Source organism: Lathyrus oleraceus, chromosome 5, assembly GCF_024323335.1.
Source record: "Lathyrus oleraceus cultivar Zhongwan6 chromosome 5, CAAS_Psat_ZW6_1.0, whole genome shotgun sequence".
NCBI classification, from domain to species: domain Eukaryota; kingdom Viridiplantae; phylum Streptophyta; class Magnoliopsida; order Fabales; family Fabaceae; genus Lathyrus; species Lathyrus oleraceus.
The window spans coordinates 467705142-467718346 of NC_066583.1; the positions used below are offsets into that span (position 1 = coordinate 467705142).

The 13205-nt window shown below is 32.1% G+C and overlaps 1 long non-coding RNA gene across 1 annotated transcript; it reads left to right on the forward strand.

Moving 5' to 3' along the window:
• The first annotated feature begins 11795 nt into the window (after nucleotides 1-11795).
• On the forward strand, nucleotides 11796-12731 carry LOC127082763 (uncharacterized). The gene is made up of 2 exons (XR_007788209.1): nucleotides 11796-12329; nucleotides 12440-12731. It is a non-coding gene; the product is annotated as an uncharacterized LOC127082763 (long non-coding RNA).
• Nucleotides 12732-13205: the final 474 nt, after the last annotated feature.

The window sequence follows — 13205 nt, forward strand, 5'->3', positions numbered from 1 at the left end:
TCTACTTAACATTACTACCTAAGTACTTAACAATTAAAGTTACAAAAGACTTAATTTTCTCTTTCAGTACTCGATTTTATTATAGAATCAAGACATGAAATCAGGAAGCAAGTGTCCCTTACTAAAAGACGTACTTTGACATAATTTTTTTTGTGTTTTTACTGGGAAAGGTCCTCCTTTTGAATATATGTTATGGTATAATTCGACGCAAACACCGTGATTTTGCAAAAGTTATAATGGTTGACTAAGATTTTGACAATTTCACCATGGTGATACCAAACATGCAATAAGGGCTAAAGTAAATATCAAATTTCTTAGGGTCAAAGAAAAAAATAACAAACACATGGGAGACATCAAAACCACAAGCTTTAGTGCCAAAGTCAGAACAAAGTCGTAACCTTCAGGCTCTTCGTGCTTCAACACCAAGTTCTTAGGGTGAGCACAAAGTCGAAACCTTTGGGATCTCCGTACTTCGATGCAAAAAATTTTAGAACAGTAAAAAGTGTAAACCTATCAGGATCTCCAACACCCATGTAAAATCTTTGCGAAAGCACAAGACGGGATCCGCCAGAACCACTAGCACAAAATCATAAGAACCCGCCATAAAATAGCCAAGTCGAGTCACATCATTAACTAATCCACCTCGATTAAGAAGGTCATCTCGATCATTAGCTAAAAATTCTCCTAGGCTCAACCGGACTGACACTAGAAAATAAGAGACATCGACTGCACTTCAAACAGGGTAACACAAGTAAGAGTCAGACTATAAGCAGTTTACGCTAAAATAGAGTAATATCACCATAAGATAATTAAGGTGTGCATCATCCCTAGAACAACCCAACTTGTAATTTTAGTATTGACACATCCAAACTAAACACAACCCTGACAGAGGGAGAATAATCATTAAAAAAAATATATTTGTCGGTACTTTCACTTAAACCATATCGCTCCAACGAGCCTCATGCTTAAGGAAAAATGTACCTTCTAAGTTTTTTGGATTCATGCTCTAGTCCCGGGTTTGGGTCAACCTGCCCAACTCAACAAACTGAATTAAGATGATAAAAGGCGCAAATTGATAAGATCCTCCCAATGCAAAATATAAATTTGAACGTTGCGGTTAAAATAATAAGGTCGAGAATGATCAAGACTTTTTCTCCTTAAAAATCTCTCCTCTACGAGCCTCATACTTGAGGGGATGTATACATCCCAGAAAATTGTAGTGATAGCATTTGGAGTTTATTGTGAACAATAGTCATATTGTCCGGATGACTTTCTCTTTAAGTGTCTCGCCCCTCTGGCCCTCACGCCGGGAAGGTTGTGTACATCTCGAAAAATATTATTTAGTCAGTCTATGACTTTAACGGATGATAAGATCACCCAATTATGGAGACCAGGTGAAGTCAAAGGCCGTCATAAGATAGTCCATCAATCGATAAATATTTATGAATCATTATCCTATGATATCAGCGCATTCAAACCTGTCCCCTAAACCTAGTAAATGACCTTGAATTTTTATTACGATGAATAATGTATATTAAATTCTCTATCTTAGATAAGTAGCCAAGAAACAAGTATAAAAATGAGATTCAAGAGATGAAGAAGAGGACTTGATTCTTACACATAATAGGTCATCCATTATAGCTCTTTTTTAGCTTATGAGCTATCTAATTAATGTTTTTGAATGACACATAATCCATATTTTATCAACCATATAAAAGAAAAAGGACTATCCGAATATCTTACTATCAAAATATTTTACAACCCAATCAAACACTATAAGAATCATAAGGTCATTATCTATATAAAAAAAAGTTTAATTTGAATAAAAATCCATAAATGGGGTCAAGTATACCTTGTGTGCCTTTAATTTAATCCAAAAGTATCCTACTTTGTAAATCATGATATAATACTAGGATATTGCTACCTACTCATATGTAGCCTGCTATGACTCATCATAATAATACATCACATCCAAATTCAACTGTCAGTGTTACTGATATGCATACCAAGCATGAACTATGCATGCGAAATCACCAAATCAATTTTCGTTTTCCAACTAACTCTTGCATAAAAATTCAATGACACTCACAAGTTTTTGCAACCCACATGTTTAATCCAACTTATACACTCGTCACTATATTGTTATATTCCATTATACTGCTCATAAGGAAAATTCCAAAACTCTACCATGAAATTCATAATCCACTCTATTGGATTCCATTTTATCCACATTTTTAATCTAACCTACATTCTTAACAACTACATTACTATGTTCTATTATTCTTTTACAAATGTTTTATATAATAGAACTAATGCTCAATTCCTCAACTGAATATTAGCATAGAAGCACCACCCCTCTTATAATGTTTTTTTTAACTCGTCTTCTTGTAACTAAAATAACACAAAGCATTTGCTCTGGTGTAAGTTCAAGCAATATTATTTTCCTTTTCCTTAAATTCAACACTTACTCATCTATAATGTCATAAACAATAATCTAAAAATTCATACACTATCTAATTTATTTTTATTATTACACTTTATCAGTAATAAAGCATTCTTCAACCTTATCAACTTAACTACCTAAAAAGCAAAGATGTATTTGTTCTCCCTAGAATGTCATTCTTAATTTGCAATATCAAATACTCCAAACCCTATCTTCTTTTCCATTTACTGAAATCATCTCTTTCTAACACGTGTCATCATAGATTTTGCTAATTTTAAATTAAACTCATTACTACCTACTCAACCACTACCTTCTTTCTCTTTCTTTTTATTTTTGCTTAGAAAAATTCATTTCCCCTTTTTCCTCTTTCTTCTTCCTCTATTACTCTTCTAGTAATATTCTTTTCTTTTCCATTCCTTTTCCTATTTTCCCCTTTAAATTAATTTTCATAATCAATTAATTAAAAATTCATTAGGATGCAGGATTAATTATATAAGATAAAATATAAAAAAAAATATTAATTTTTTATTTATTTATTATATATGTATTTAATTTTTTATTTATTTAATTTTCTTTATCCACATTTTATTCAAAACAAAAAAAAAATCATTGTGCAAAATCTATGTTCAAATTATTAAGTTCTATTTCAAATGTGTAATTATAATTTCTTTATTTAGGTTCTGAAAAACAAATTTAATTATTTTATGTACATTTATGTTATATTTGATTGTTAAAAAAATTAAATTTTTTGATATATATATATATTCACTATTCTTTTATCGTATATATAATAAGTATTTTATTTTTTAATTATCAGCCAATAAATTAAGTTCATTGTTTATTAATTTTTATTTATAATTTAATAATTAATTTATAAAAGATGAAAAAGATTGGTTTTCTAATATATAAAAATTACTACTAAAACTTCTTCGATGGAATCAGATCGAAGGCTATTTCGAAGAATCAAAGAATTATTAAAGTGATTGAGAAATATGAGTAGAGAACCTTTGTAGATATACGGATAAATATATAGATGAACTTGCAAGAAGATTAAGGGTCATTTGTCAGAAGATTAAGGTGGTATATAAATGGTGGGATTTACGCTCTATACTATTTATCTCAAATGGATTTTATTAGTAAAAGTTATAGGAGAATGGTTAGAGAATATATTTTTCTCTTCTTAACTTAGATCCTCATGTATTACAAAAATAAATTTTGTCCTTTTTCAAAATTAATTTAAATATTTTGCTTTTCTCCTACATTTTGTTATTATCAAAAAAATTATATAATTCATTTGTTTTTTATTAAATCATATTTAATAATTTAATTATGCCTGTCAAATAATATTCATTCAATCCCTCGTACTTTAAATATTTGATTGTTTTTAGCATGGTTATTGCGTAATTTATTTTGCTCTAGGTGAGATGTGGTTTGGGATGGAATAACTATTGAGTTGTTGTTTCTATGTTATTTTTGTATATTGATTTTTTTTAATTACCATGTCAACATAAACATATAATAATTAAACAAAAATATAATAGTAATAATAATTTTAAATAATTTAGTAGGTAGAATCATATCCCTTTAATATGAAAAAGTAAAAAAGCTTCTCGTATAACTACAAACTGAAATATAATTTAGAACTCGATTTGAAACGTTAAAAAAAATCATTTTAAAAGTGTTAGTTATTAATTATGGAGGATAACTTCTCTATTCGTATAGTTTCAATCAATCACATGATATCATTTAGTTTTAATATATTTAATATTAATTAATAATACAATTATTTGTTGTTTTCAAAGTACTTTACATTTACATTGAGGGGTAGATAAGAATTAACCTTAATTATGTCTTCCTAATATTGTCTATTTAGAAAAATATCTTAACTACAACAAACTATTTATATATCTCTCTCTCTTTCCTTAGCTTTTGTGAGCAACAATTGGAAGTGACCAATTCTTGACAGAACAAGTTGTGCTTCTTGCACATACGTCAAAGCTTCAACATCACACATAGTGAGAGGGGTAAGACAACCATACATTTGCATAAAAAAAGGGATTGCATTCTTCGGGTACACCGTCAAGAATCAAATCAACTTGATCTTGCTCAGTATTAGAGTCACTAGCCGCTAGTAGAGAGTTTACAATTGCCTTGATTCTTAGAACGAATTTCGTAATCGACTTGTTCCCTTTCTTAGTCAATTTTAGCTCTACACAAAGTTGATGAACCCTAACTTTCATTTGGGTGTTGAAGAATTGATGGATCTTGTCCCAAACTTCAAACGCGTGCTTGCACGTAAGAATCCTAGAAAGAACAAATTAAAAAATTATGGATAATAGCCAGATGAAGACAAGTTGGTCTTGCACGATCCAAGCTTCGTACTCTTTAGAAATCATACCTCCGATGCAATCTTGAGCCAATTTATAATTCAACGGGATCTGAGGATTGACAACCAGTTTATGCATCTTCTGTGTCAGAATCACACCTTCTACTTGTTGATTCCAGAACAGATAATTGTTATCTTGCAATTTGATGGAGAGCTTCGGTCCAAAGGAGTTCGCGACTTTTGTTGTGGTAAGCACGGTGGAAATTTCTTGAGATTGAACTTTGTTTACCGATTCTTGATTTTATGGATCCTCCATTGTTGAACCGAGACGATGCACTGAGTTGGTTGTGGCGGATCAGAGATAAGCAATTGAGGAAGTGCAGAGGATCCAATCCACGAATGATACCATATTAGAGATGAACTACAAGGTTCATTCTTCTACTGTGAGATTGTGAGCAAAACCAGAGAACAGAGAAGATAAAGAAGATAATGCAGAGAATGAACACTATCTCAATTACAATATACTTTGAGCTAGTTTAAGTACACTTGAGTTAATAGAAACTATTAACACTAATCCATAACTGCAATCACTAACATAATGTTAACTGTAATAGTTAACCATCTAATACACTACTCTAACATAATGTGAGGTATTTTTTTTTTGAGTAAAATATGGGTGTAGAATGGTCTATATATGAGGAAGGGTTGAATATACATTTTCTCTAAAACCAATCTCAAAAACCGTTTTCTTTAAAACCAAAGTTTTTACAAAAAGTATGGTAGTGGAATTTTACAAATGATGTGTTTGGATTGATATCACGATTTATACTATAATCAGAAAAATATAATGAAAATTAATGATAAAGATGCTAAGCAATCAATGCGTTAATTAATGATATTAAATTTATACGAGATGTGTAAATTGAATCTTATTAACATAAGAATCTAATATTACAAAGTACAAACAATTATAATCAACGGAAAGATCGTTTGGTAGACTTAATCTATCACAAACCTACACTTATTACAAAAATGACTAAAGTGGTAAACCTAACATCATGAAATTCTACAAAAGCGATAAAACCTAATATCATACAAATTTCTACAGGAATTTCAAATAGAGGGATAGAGAAAAATGCATTAGTATTTATATTGGTTCAGTGTGTTAGTTATCGTTTGTGCTTAATCTAGTATCCAATGAAGAACCATTAAAATATTTTTAGTCTTCCCCTATTTAAATTTTTTACAACATGTGTTTAAATATAATAAGATAATATCAGATAATGCTAAAAACTAAAATCAACAAATAAGCATCTTCCATCTGAATCTTTCTTCTGATGTATATAACTCACGAGGCTGAATTCTATAAGATATCCACTCGACCTTGCAACATCTCACCTTCCTAGATTCAAAATACGCTCCAAGCCTCCATCCATAGAGGTACTCAACCCTGCCAGAAGTCCCTATCCGAGGTTTTGATCTAACTGAAGAAACCAATGTCAGTTGCAACCTTTACTTGGTCTTATCAAATTCTTCCTTAGACAAGAAAACACTTATTTTCCCTTTATTGAATTATCAATCCCAATTACACAATCACAACTTGATTTTCCTATCTAAAACTCAAACTTCACAAAACATTCATGCCAAATGACCTTTTTCTCACTAGATCTCACACTCCCTTAGAGTTAAGAAACACACACTAAAGAATGGTGGTTTTCTAGAGGTTGAAAATGAATAATTTTATATGCAATCTCACACAATAATGCTTAAGAACTCACAAAATCAAAGCAAGAAATTTTTTTCTTTAAGTTTTATTTGAGAAGAGAGATTTTATGTAATTGACAAAACTCAAATAGGTTTTTCAAAAGTTATGAATGAATGTGTGTATGAAAAATTATTTCAAAGTTATGAACTAGAGAGATTTTTTTTAATTATATATGTGTTAGAGTTAATGCATTAAAAATGAGTTAAATGACCATTTTGATTCTAGTCAAGAGAAAATATTATGATTCGAGTCAAATGAGAAAATGGTTTCAATCAAAAACATAAAACTCATATTTTGTGCCTTTGATTCGAGTCATGATTCAAGTAAGTGATTTGAGTCAAAGAAATCCTTGATTCGAATAACATAAAAGAGAAGTGAAATTCAAAAATTATATCTCAGCCGTTATTCTAATCATCCTTTCATGTGATTCAAATCAAAGTCACACCTGATTTGAATCATAGGATCTTGTGATTCAAATAAAAATGGCATAAGTGAATCATGATTTACACATTCATGTCATAGTTCGTATGACACATAACTCTGATTCGAATCAAACTTCTATAATTGAAATTTTGAGAAAAGTTAAGTGTTTATAATTGAATCAAGAATTCATCTGATTTAAAATATGCATTCAAAAGTTTCTTGATCTTATTGACTTGAACAATTTTGCATCGACTTTAGGAAAAATGTTTGATTTATGCATGCAAAATGTGATTTAACTCTCTTGATCTCCCAGACGTCACATTGTGCCTTTATGACCATGGGAACATTGTTGTGAGGATGAATTTTGGTGGCGTCATTTTTGGAGAAGGTGATTTCGAGTTTTGGAGAATCCCCAACGCCCGATTTAGAGTCGGTGGAAGAATATTTCAAATTCATAACTTGTCGGGTGTAACTTCAACTCGACGAGCTAGATTCTATACCCTCAGCAAATCCCCAACTATGATATTAAGAGTATGGAAGATTGGTTGTTTCTCCTCTCTCCCCCTTGTTATTTTCCCTTTCTAGATCTTGGGCTTCCTAGTGGATCTCGACCTTGAATTTTTGAATTGCTTCCTGACTAGTGGGGGCCTCCCTAGTCGTACTTCTTTAAATAACCCCATTGAGTGAATTGCTCGACCTCTTTCTTCATCTGGTAGAATTCCTCTGTATGATGACCTTTCACCTTATGATATTTTCATTATCTACTAGAATCATATTCCATAGTGCCAAACATGTGAGTTAGCTAAGGATTAATATAATGGGTTTCGAATACTTGATACCATATTTATTCATGGAGATGATTCAGCGATATGAAGTTTTCATTGGGTCTTTGACTGCGCTTGAAAGTCGATGAGGTATAGTGACTTATATGATTTTGTTAGGTGTGTCAAGAATGTTGGATGTTCATTTCTTGGCATCCATAGGTTTTTTCCCATGCATTACTCTCTTCTCCCTTGATAAAACATTCTACTTATACCAAGATTTACGCCATGGAAGCCATCAACATCTAGGTGAGGGACTTGTTGAAATGTGTGTCCCTCAAACAGTTTTAGAACGCCCTTACGAACATATCTTAGTTTGTGTATATGACTTTAATGGCTAATTTTTTAAAATGGGAGAGATACTCCCTCGAAGAATCATGGGGCATTTAAAGGACGTGGAAAAGGCTCGTGGTTGATGTAACACCCCTTTTTCTACCCCAAATTATTTAGCATAAAATCAGAGTAAATAAGTACGCATATAAAGAAAAGGGCGTCACATCGACGTTTTCGAAACTTAAAACTTTCAAAAACCAACAATACACCTGGTCATTCAAAATAACACATTTCATCATGAATATTCAAGCAATGTGCGTTCGCAGCGGAAAATAACGAATACTCATGTATTTCATAAGATGATCCATGTCCCATACCATGATCAATAAGATACGAGTTCAATACCACTAATCTACCCAGTGTTACATGACCAAAGCATTGACCCATTACCTAATTTCAAACTAAATACGGAAACTCTCCAGCTATTCTTGAGCGAGCTACCGTCCACCTACTCCAGCAATACTACTCTGTAGTATCTGCACGATACCCATGTAAAGGTAACATTCAAACAGAAAGGGTGAGAATTCAAATCATTATGAAATAGCATAATAAGGCACAATGGATTAAAACACAATTTAAGAATTCATCACACTTGGTGTAATCACGTCAATAATATTAACCAACAATCATCTCACATATTTCAAACGTACATCGCATTCACATCAATACATGCATTCAATGATCACATAACTATAGACGACTCAATGCAAGACAATGTGACTCTATGCATGTGGTACCTCAATGTGAACTCAAAGTTTCACCGCTTTCCGATTCAATATCTAGAATCCAAGCCACGCTTCCGATCCGGACAAGACCAAAGCTCTACGTCTGTTTCCAATGAAGGATCACCGCTTAATACTACGCCTAATCCCAATTAAGGATTAACGTCTGCTACGTCTGTTTCCAATGAAGGATCACCGCTTAAATACTACGCCTAATCCCAATTAAGGATTAACTTCTGCTACGTCTGTTTCCAATGAAGGATCACCGCTTAAATACTACGCCTAATCCCAATTAAGGATTAACGTCTGCTCATGTGAACCCACAGTTTCACCACTTCCACAATGAAGTCAACCATGCTATGAATGAATGCACACATCCCAACACATATGCAATTAAGACAATCTTTATACCGTCTTAACATCCCACATATCACCATGACTCACAATTGGTGCACATACACATTCATCACAACACATCAATTACGATTACATATACACATCCATAACCATAAATCATTCACAATTCAATAATGGTATACATACACATTCATACAATATTTTATTCACCAATATATGCCAATCATCAAATAGGTACACATAGATTTCATTCCAAAACGCACACAATAATTAAATATCAATTTTTCAATATTATAACAGTGTTAACCGGTTAACGCCCTGGGTTAACCGGTTAACGCAAGACAGAATGCGCTCCTAGGCAAATTTTAACAGTGTTAACCGGTTAACGCCCTGGGTTAACCGGTTAACGCAAGACAGAATGCAATTTTTCATAAATCGTAACAGTGTTAACCGGTTAACGCCCTGGGTTAACCGGTTAACGCAAAACAGAAAGCTGTTCCTGCGCTAACACGAAAACAGAATGCAGATTTCCCCGCATTTTTCATTGTTGGAGGATTTCCGGACCTCCGATTTCGATTCCGTAAAAAGCTACACGTTCAGAAAATTATGACTCATCCAATTATATATTCATTCACAGTTTTAGCATAATTTAATCATCACAATTCAAGAGTATTTATCAAGACCTAATAATCCCAAACCATGCCAATTAAGGATTTCAACCTAAAACATGTTCCTACCCATTGACCCAATCACACTAACCCATAATGATAAGGATTTCCCCCCTTACCTTGTCAATTTGATGGAAACCTTGACTCCTCTCGCTTTTCCTCTCCTCTTTCTCTATTGCCTTCAGTGCTCAAGTGAATTCTAATTCTCACTTCCTTCACTCTTACTATTTATAATAGTATTCTAGTTGGGCTTAACTCCTCTAATTTAATCACTAGGCCCAATAATACCTAATATTTAAATACCTCTATTTAAATTCAAATAATTAACCACTCACTATGCACACTAGGTTAATTAATAATTATTTAATTATATCTCATATCACTAAATAATTAATTCCCACACTAATTAAGTTAATTAATCCATTATTATACTACCTCACAACCACTTAATTACTTAACCCTCCAAATAATTAAATATAATATAATAAAAATAATATAATAATTAATTCCTAAAATTGGGCTGTTATAGTTGATACCTTCTTATGCTTGCTCGTCAAAAATTGGTGGATTAATTTCTTCACCAGGTTCTTCTAACTAGTAACTAACATGTGTGATAAGTTCATGTATGACCTCAATGTGGTGTCCTTGAAGGTTAAAGAGAACAAATTGCAATTCAAGGAGGCATTGGAACTTATGATAGCCATTTGATTATCCATGGAGGAGACATGCTTCTAAGGATCACTCTTTTCGTCAAACTTTATCGGTGACGTGGGTTTGAAATTCTCCTGCACGGGGTCCCCAAACTTTTGTCAGAAAGTGGTCGGGGTCTAGGATCTCAATTTCCTCGAGGATTTTAACATCCTATTATCAATGTTGAAGATTTAAGACGTTGTCTTCCAAATCTTTATTGTGGCGTCATAATTCTTCTATAGTGGCTTTCATTTATATTATGGATTGGGGATCATTGTCATAAATTTTACCCGATGATGTGACACCTCGCATTTGTACCATCTTTAGGACAACTACTGTTGAAGAGGTATCTAATGGGAATGTAGGTGTTGATTATGTTAGTTTTACCAGAGCCCTGCGATGTGTGCCAATTGTATCAACTAAAGTACAATAGTTGAGAGAGAGAGAGAGAGAGAGAGAGAGAGAGAGAGAGAGAGAGAGAGAGAGAGAGAGAGAGAGAGAGAGAGCCTGCTTACATTTGGGATTGTGAGAGGCTTTGTGTATTTCTCTTGGAATTTCCGGATGTCCTTCCCAATTTTAGGATTGGGGTATTTATAGAAGACTCATTAGGCATGGACTAGAAAGCTAGAAAGCAATTTTCCCTACTCCACGATCAGAAACATGGGAGTAGAGGAAACTCATTCTCCTTCATATCATGGAAGAGAGAATTTTTTGTGTACACCTCGTAGGCCACATACGATAAATGGGAAGGATTGAAGATTTTTGTTGGGGTAACCCAATTCCAACAGAGTTGATCGATCATATATGCACTTTAGGAGACCTCCTCAACTTAGGGAGCACGCCCAACAATTTCACCATAAATTCTGATTGTTTTTTTTATCATGGATCATTCCTTTTTAGGCCCAAAACAATTATATCAGATCATAGGTAAACAAAAAAAAACCATTAATTGCAATAAGATGATTTTTAATATAAAGATATGAAGTTAATATTCATTCTTATTTTTGAAATGTTTAAAGTAATTTTAAATTTATAAAATATAATTTCATTATATTATTTTAAATATTTTTATGGATATATTATTTAATTTTAAACTCCTTTTATTTATATTTATGTTATATTAAAGGTTTAATGCATCTTTTGATACCTTAACTTAATTTCAGGTTTCACTTTCGTCCCTTATTTAATAAACGTTGATTTTAAGTCTCTCAAATCACATTTTATTATTCACATTGATCATTTCTTATTAAACTTTGTCAAAATCCGTTAACTTTGGCAAACATGACACTCCAGCTGATTCAAGAATGGTTGACATGAAATTGTTTGATTAATATTTTACTATTTATAATTTATTAAACATTATTTTATCTACCACATAAACTTATCTTTCTCTCTCCTCCTCTCTTTCCAAAAATCCTAGTAGTCACCTATCTTACTCTCTTCTTTCTCTCTCTTTCTTCTCCTTCTTCGACCACCACATCAACTTCTCTTTTTTCCTCAAATATTAAAAATCTTAAGTTTTCTTTCTAATCTCCTTCTTTGTATGTGTTTATAAGATCATTACAAAACATCGTATTTGTTTATGATGCTTTATGATTTGATTAAGTTATAATTGCTTTCCAAGAGTGTTTTTTCTTTTATAGAAGAATAGTTGTTAAATTTGTTTGTGGTTTGTATATATTCTTCAAAATGATGTTGATTTGTTAAAACCTTCTCCTGAATTTAAGAAGAGAAAGCACAAACTCAAGCAACTTGTTTAGTCACCAAACATTTTCTTCATGGTATTAATCTATTATCTTTTGTCATTGTTATTATTATTATAGTGAGATTTGAATTTATTTATATTGTTCTGTTGAATCTATTGAGCGGAATCACAAATTCGATGTTTCAGAAAGTACAAAAATTGACAAGGGTGGAATTGGATCTGTTTGATCTATAGAAAAAAAGAAGCAAAATGTTTCAGAAATACATGCTGGAATTTACGAAGCAGAAGCTTTAATATTTTTTTCTTCTTTTTGAAAGCTGGATTTTTTTCTTTCTTTCTTGTAGATTGGGATTTCAATATAGTTGCTTTAATCTTTGATTTTCATTTATTTTCACTTTTATTGAGATCTTATAATCTTCCATTGATTTCATGTTATATTAATTCGTTGTAATCAGATTTATTGGATTTGAGATTTTAAGTTTGATCCGTTCAAAATTGAGGTTGTTGAATGTTTTGTTCATGACAAGGAACAAGAGAAGTAAGTAGAAGATCTACACACTCTAAACACTTAACTAAGGGTTGTTCTACTGATGAACACATACCTCAATCTTCCCACAATTTACTTTCAATATTTGTTTTACTATTTCACAATAGGTTGCATTTTTTGGTTTATGAATTTGGTATTGGAGTGTATAATCATTATTTATGTTAAATTTGGATTTTTTTTCTTTTATTTAAATTTGGATTGAATTATTAATTTGCTGAATAATAAGGTTTTTTTACCGAGATAACCCATTTTTTCGAATTTTTTTCCAAAATACCCCAATTTTTAGCAAAATTCCCAATCTACCCCACTTTTAGGAGGAGGCGCCAATTGGATTGGCGACCCCTCTTAAAAAATGCAAGGAGGCGCCAATTGAATTGGCTAGGGCAGGTGCCCTAGCCAATCCAA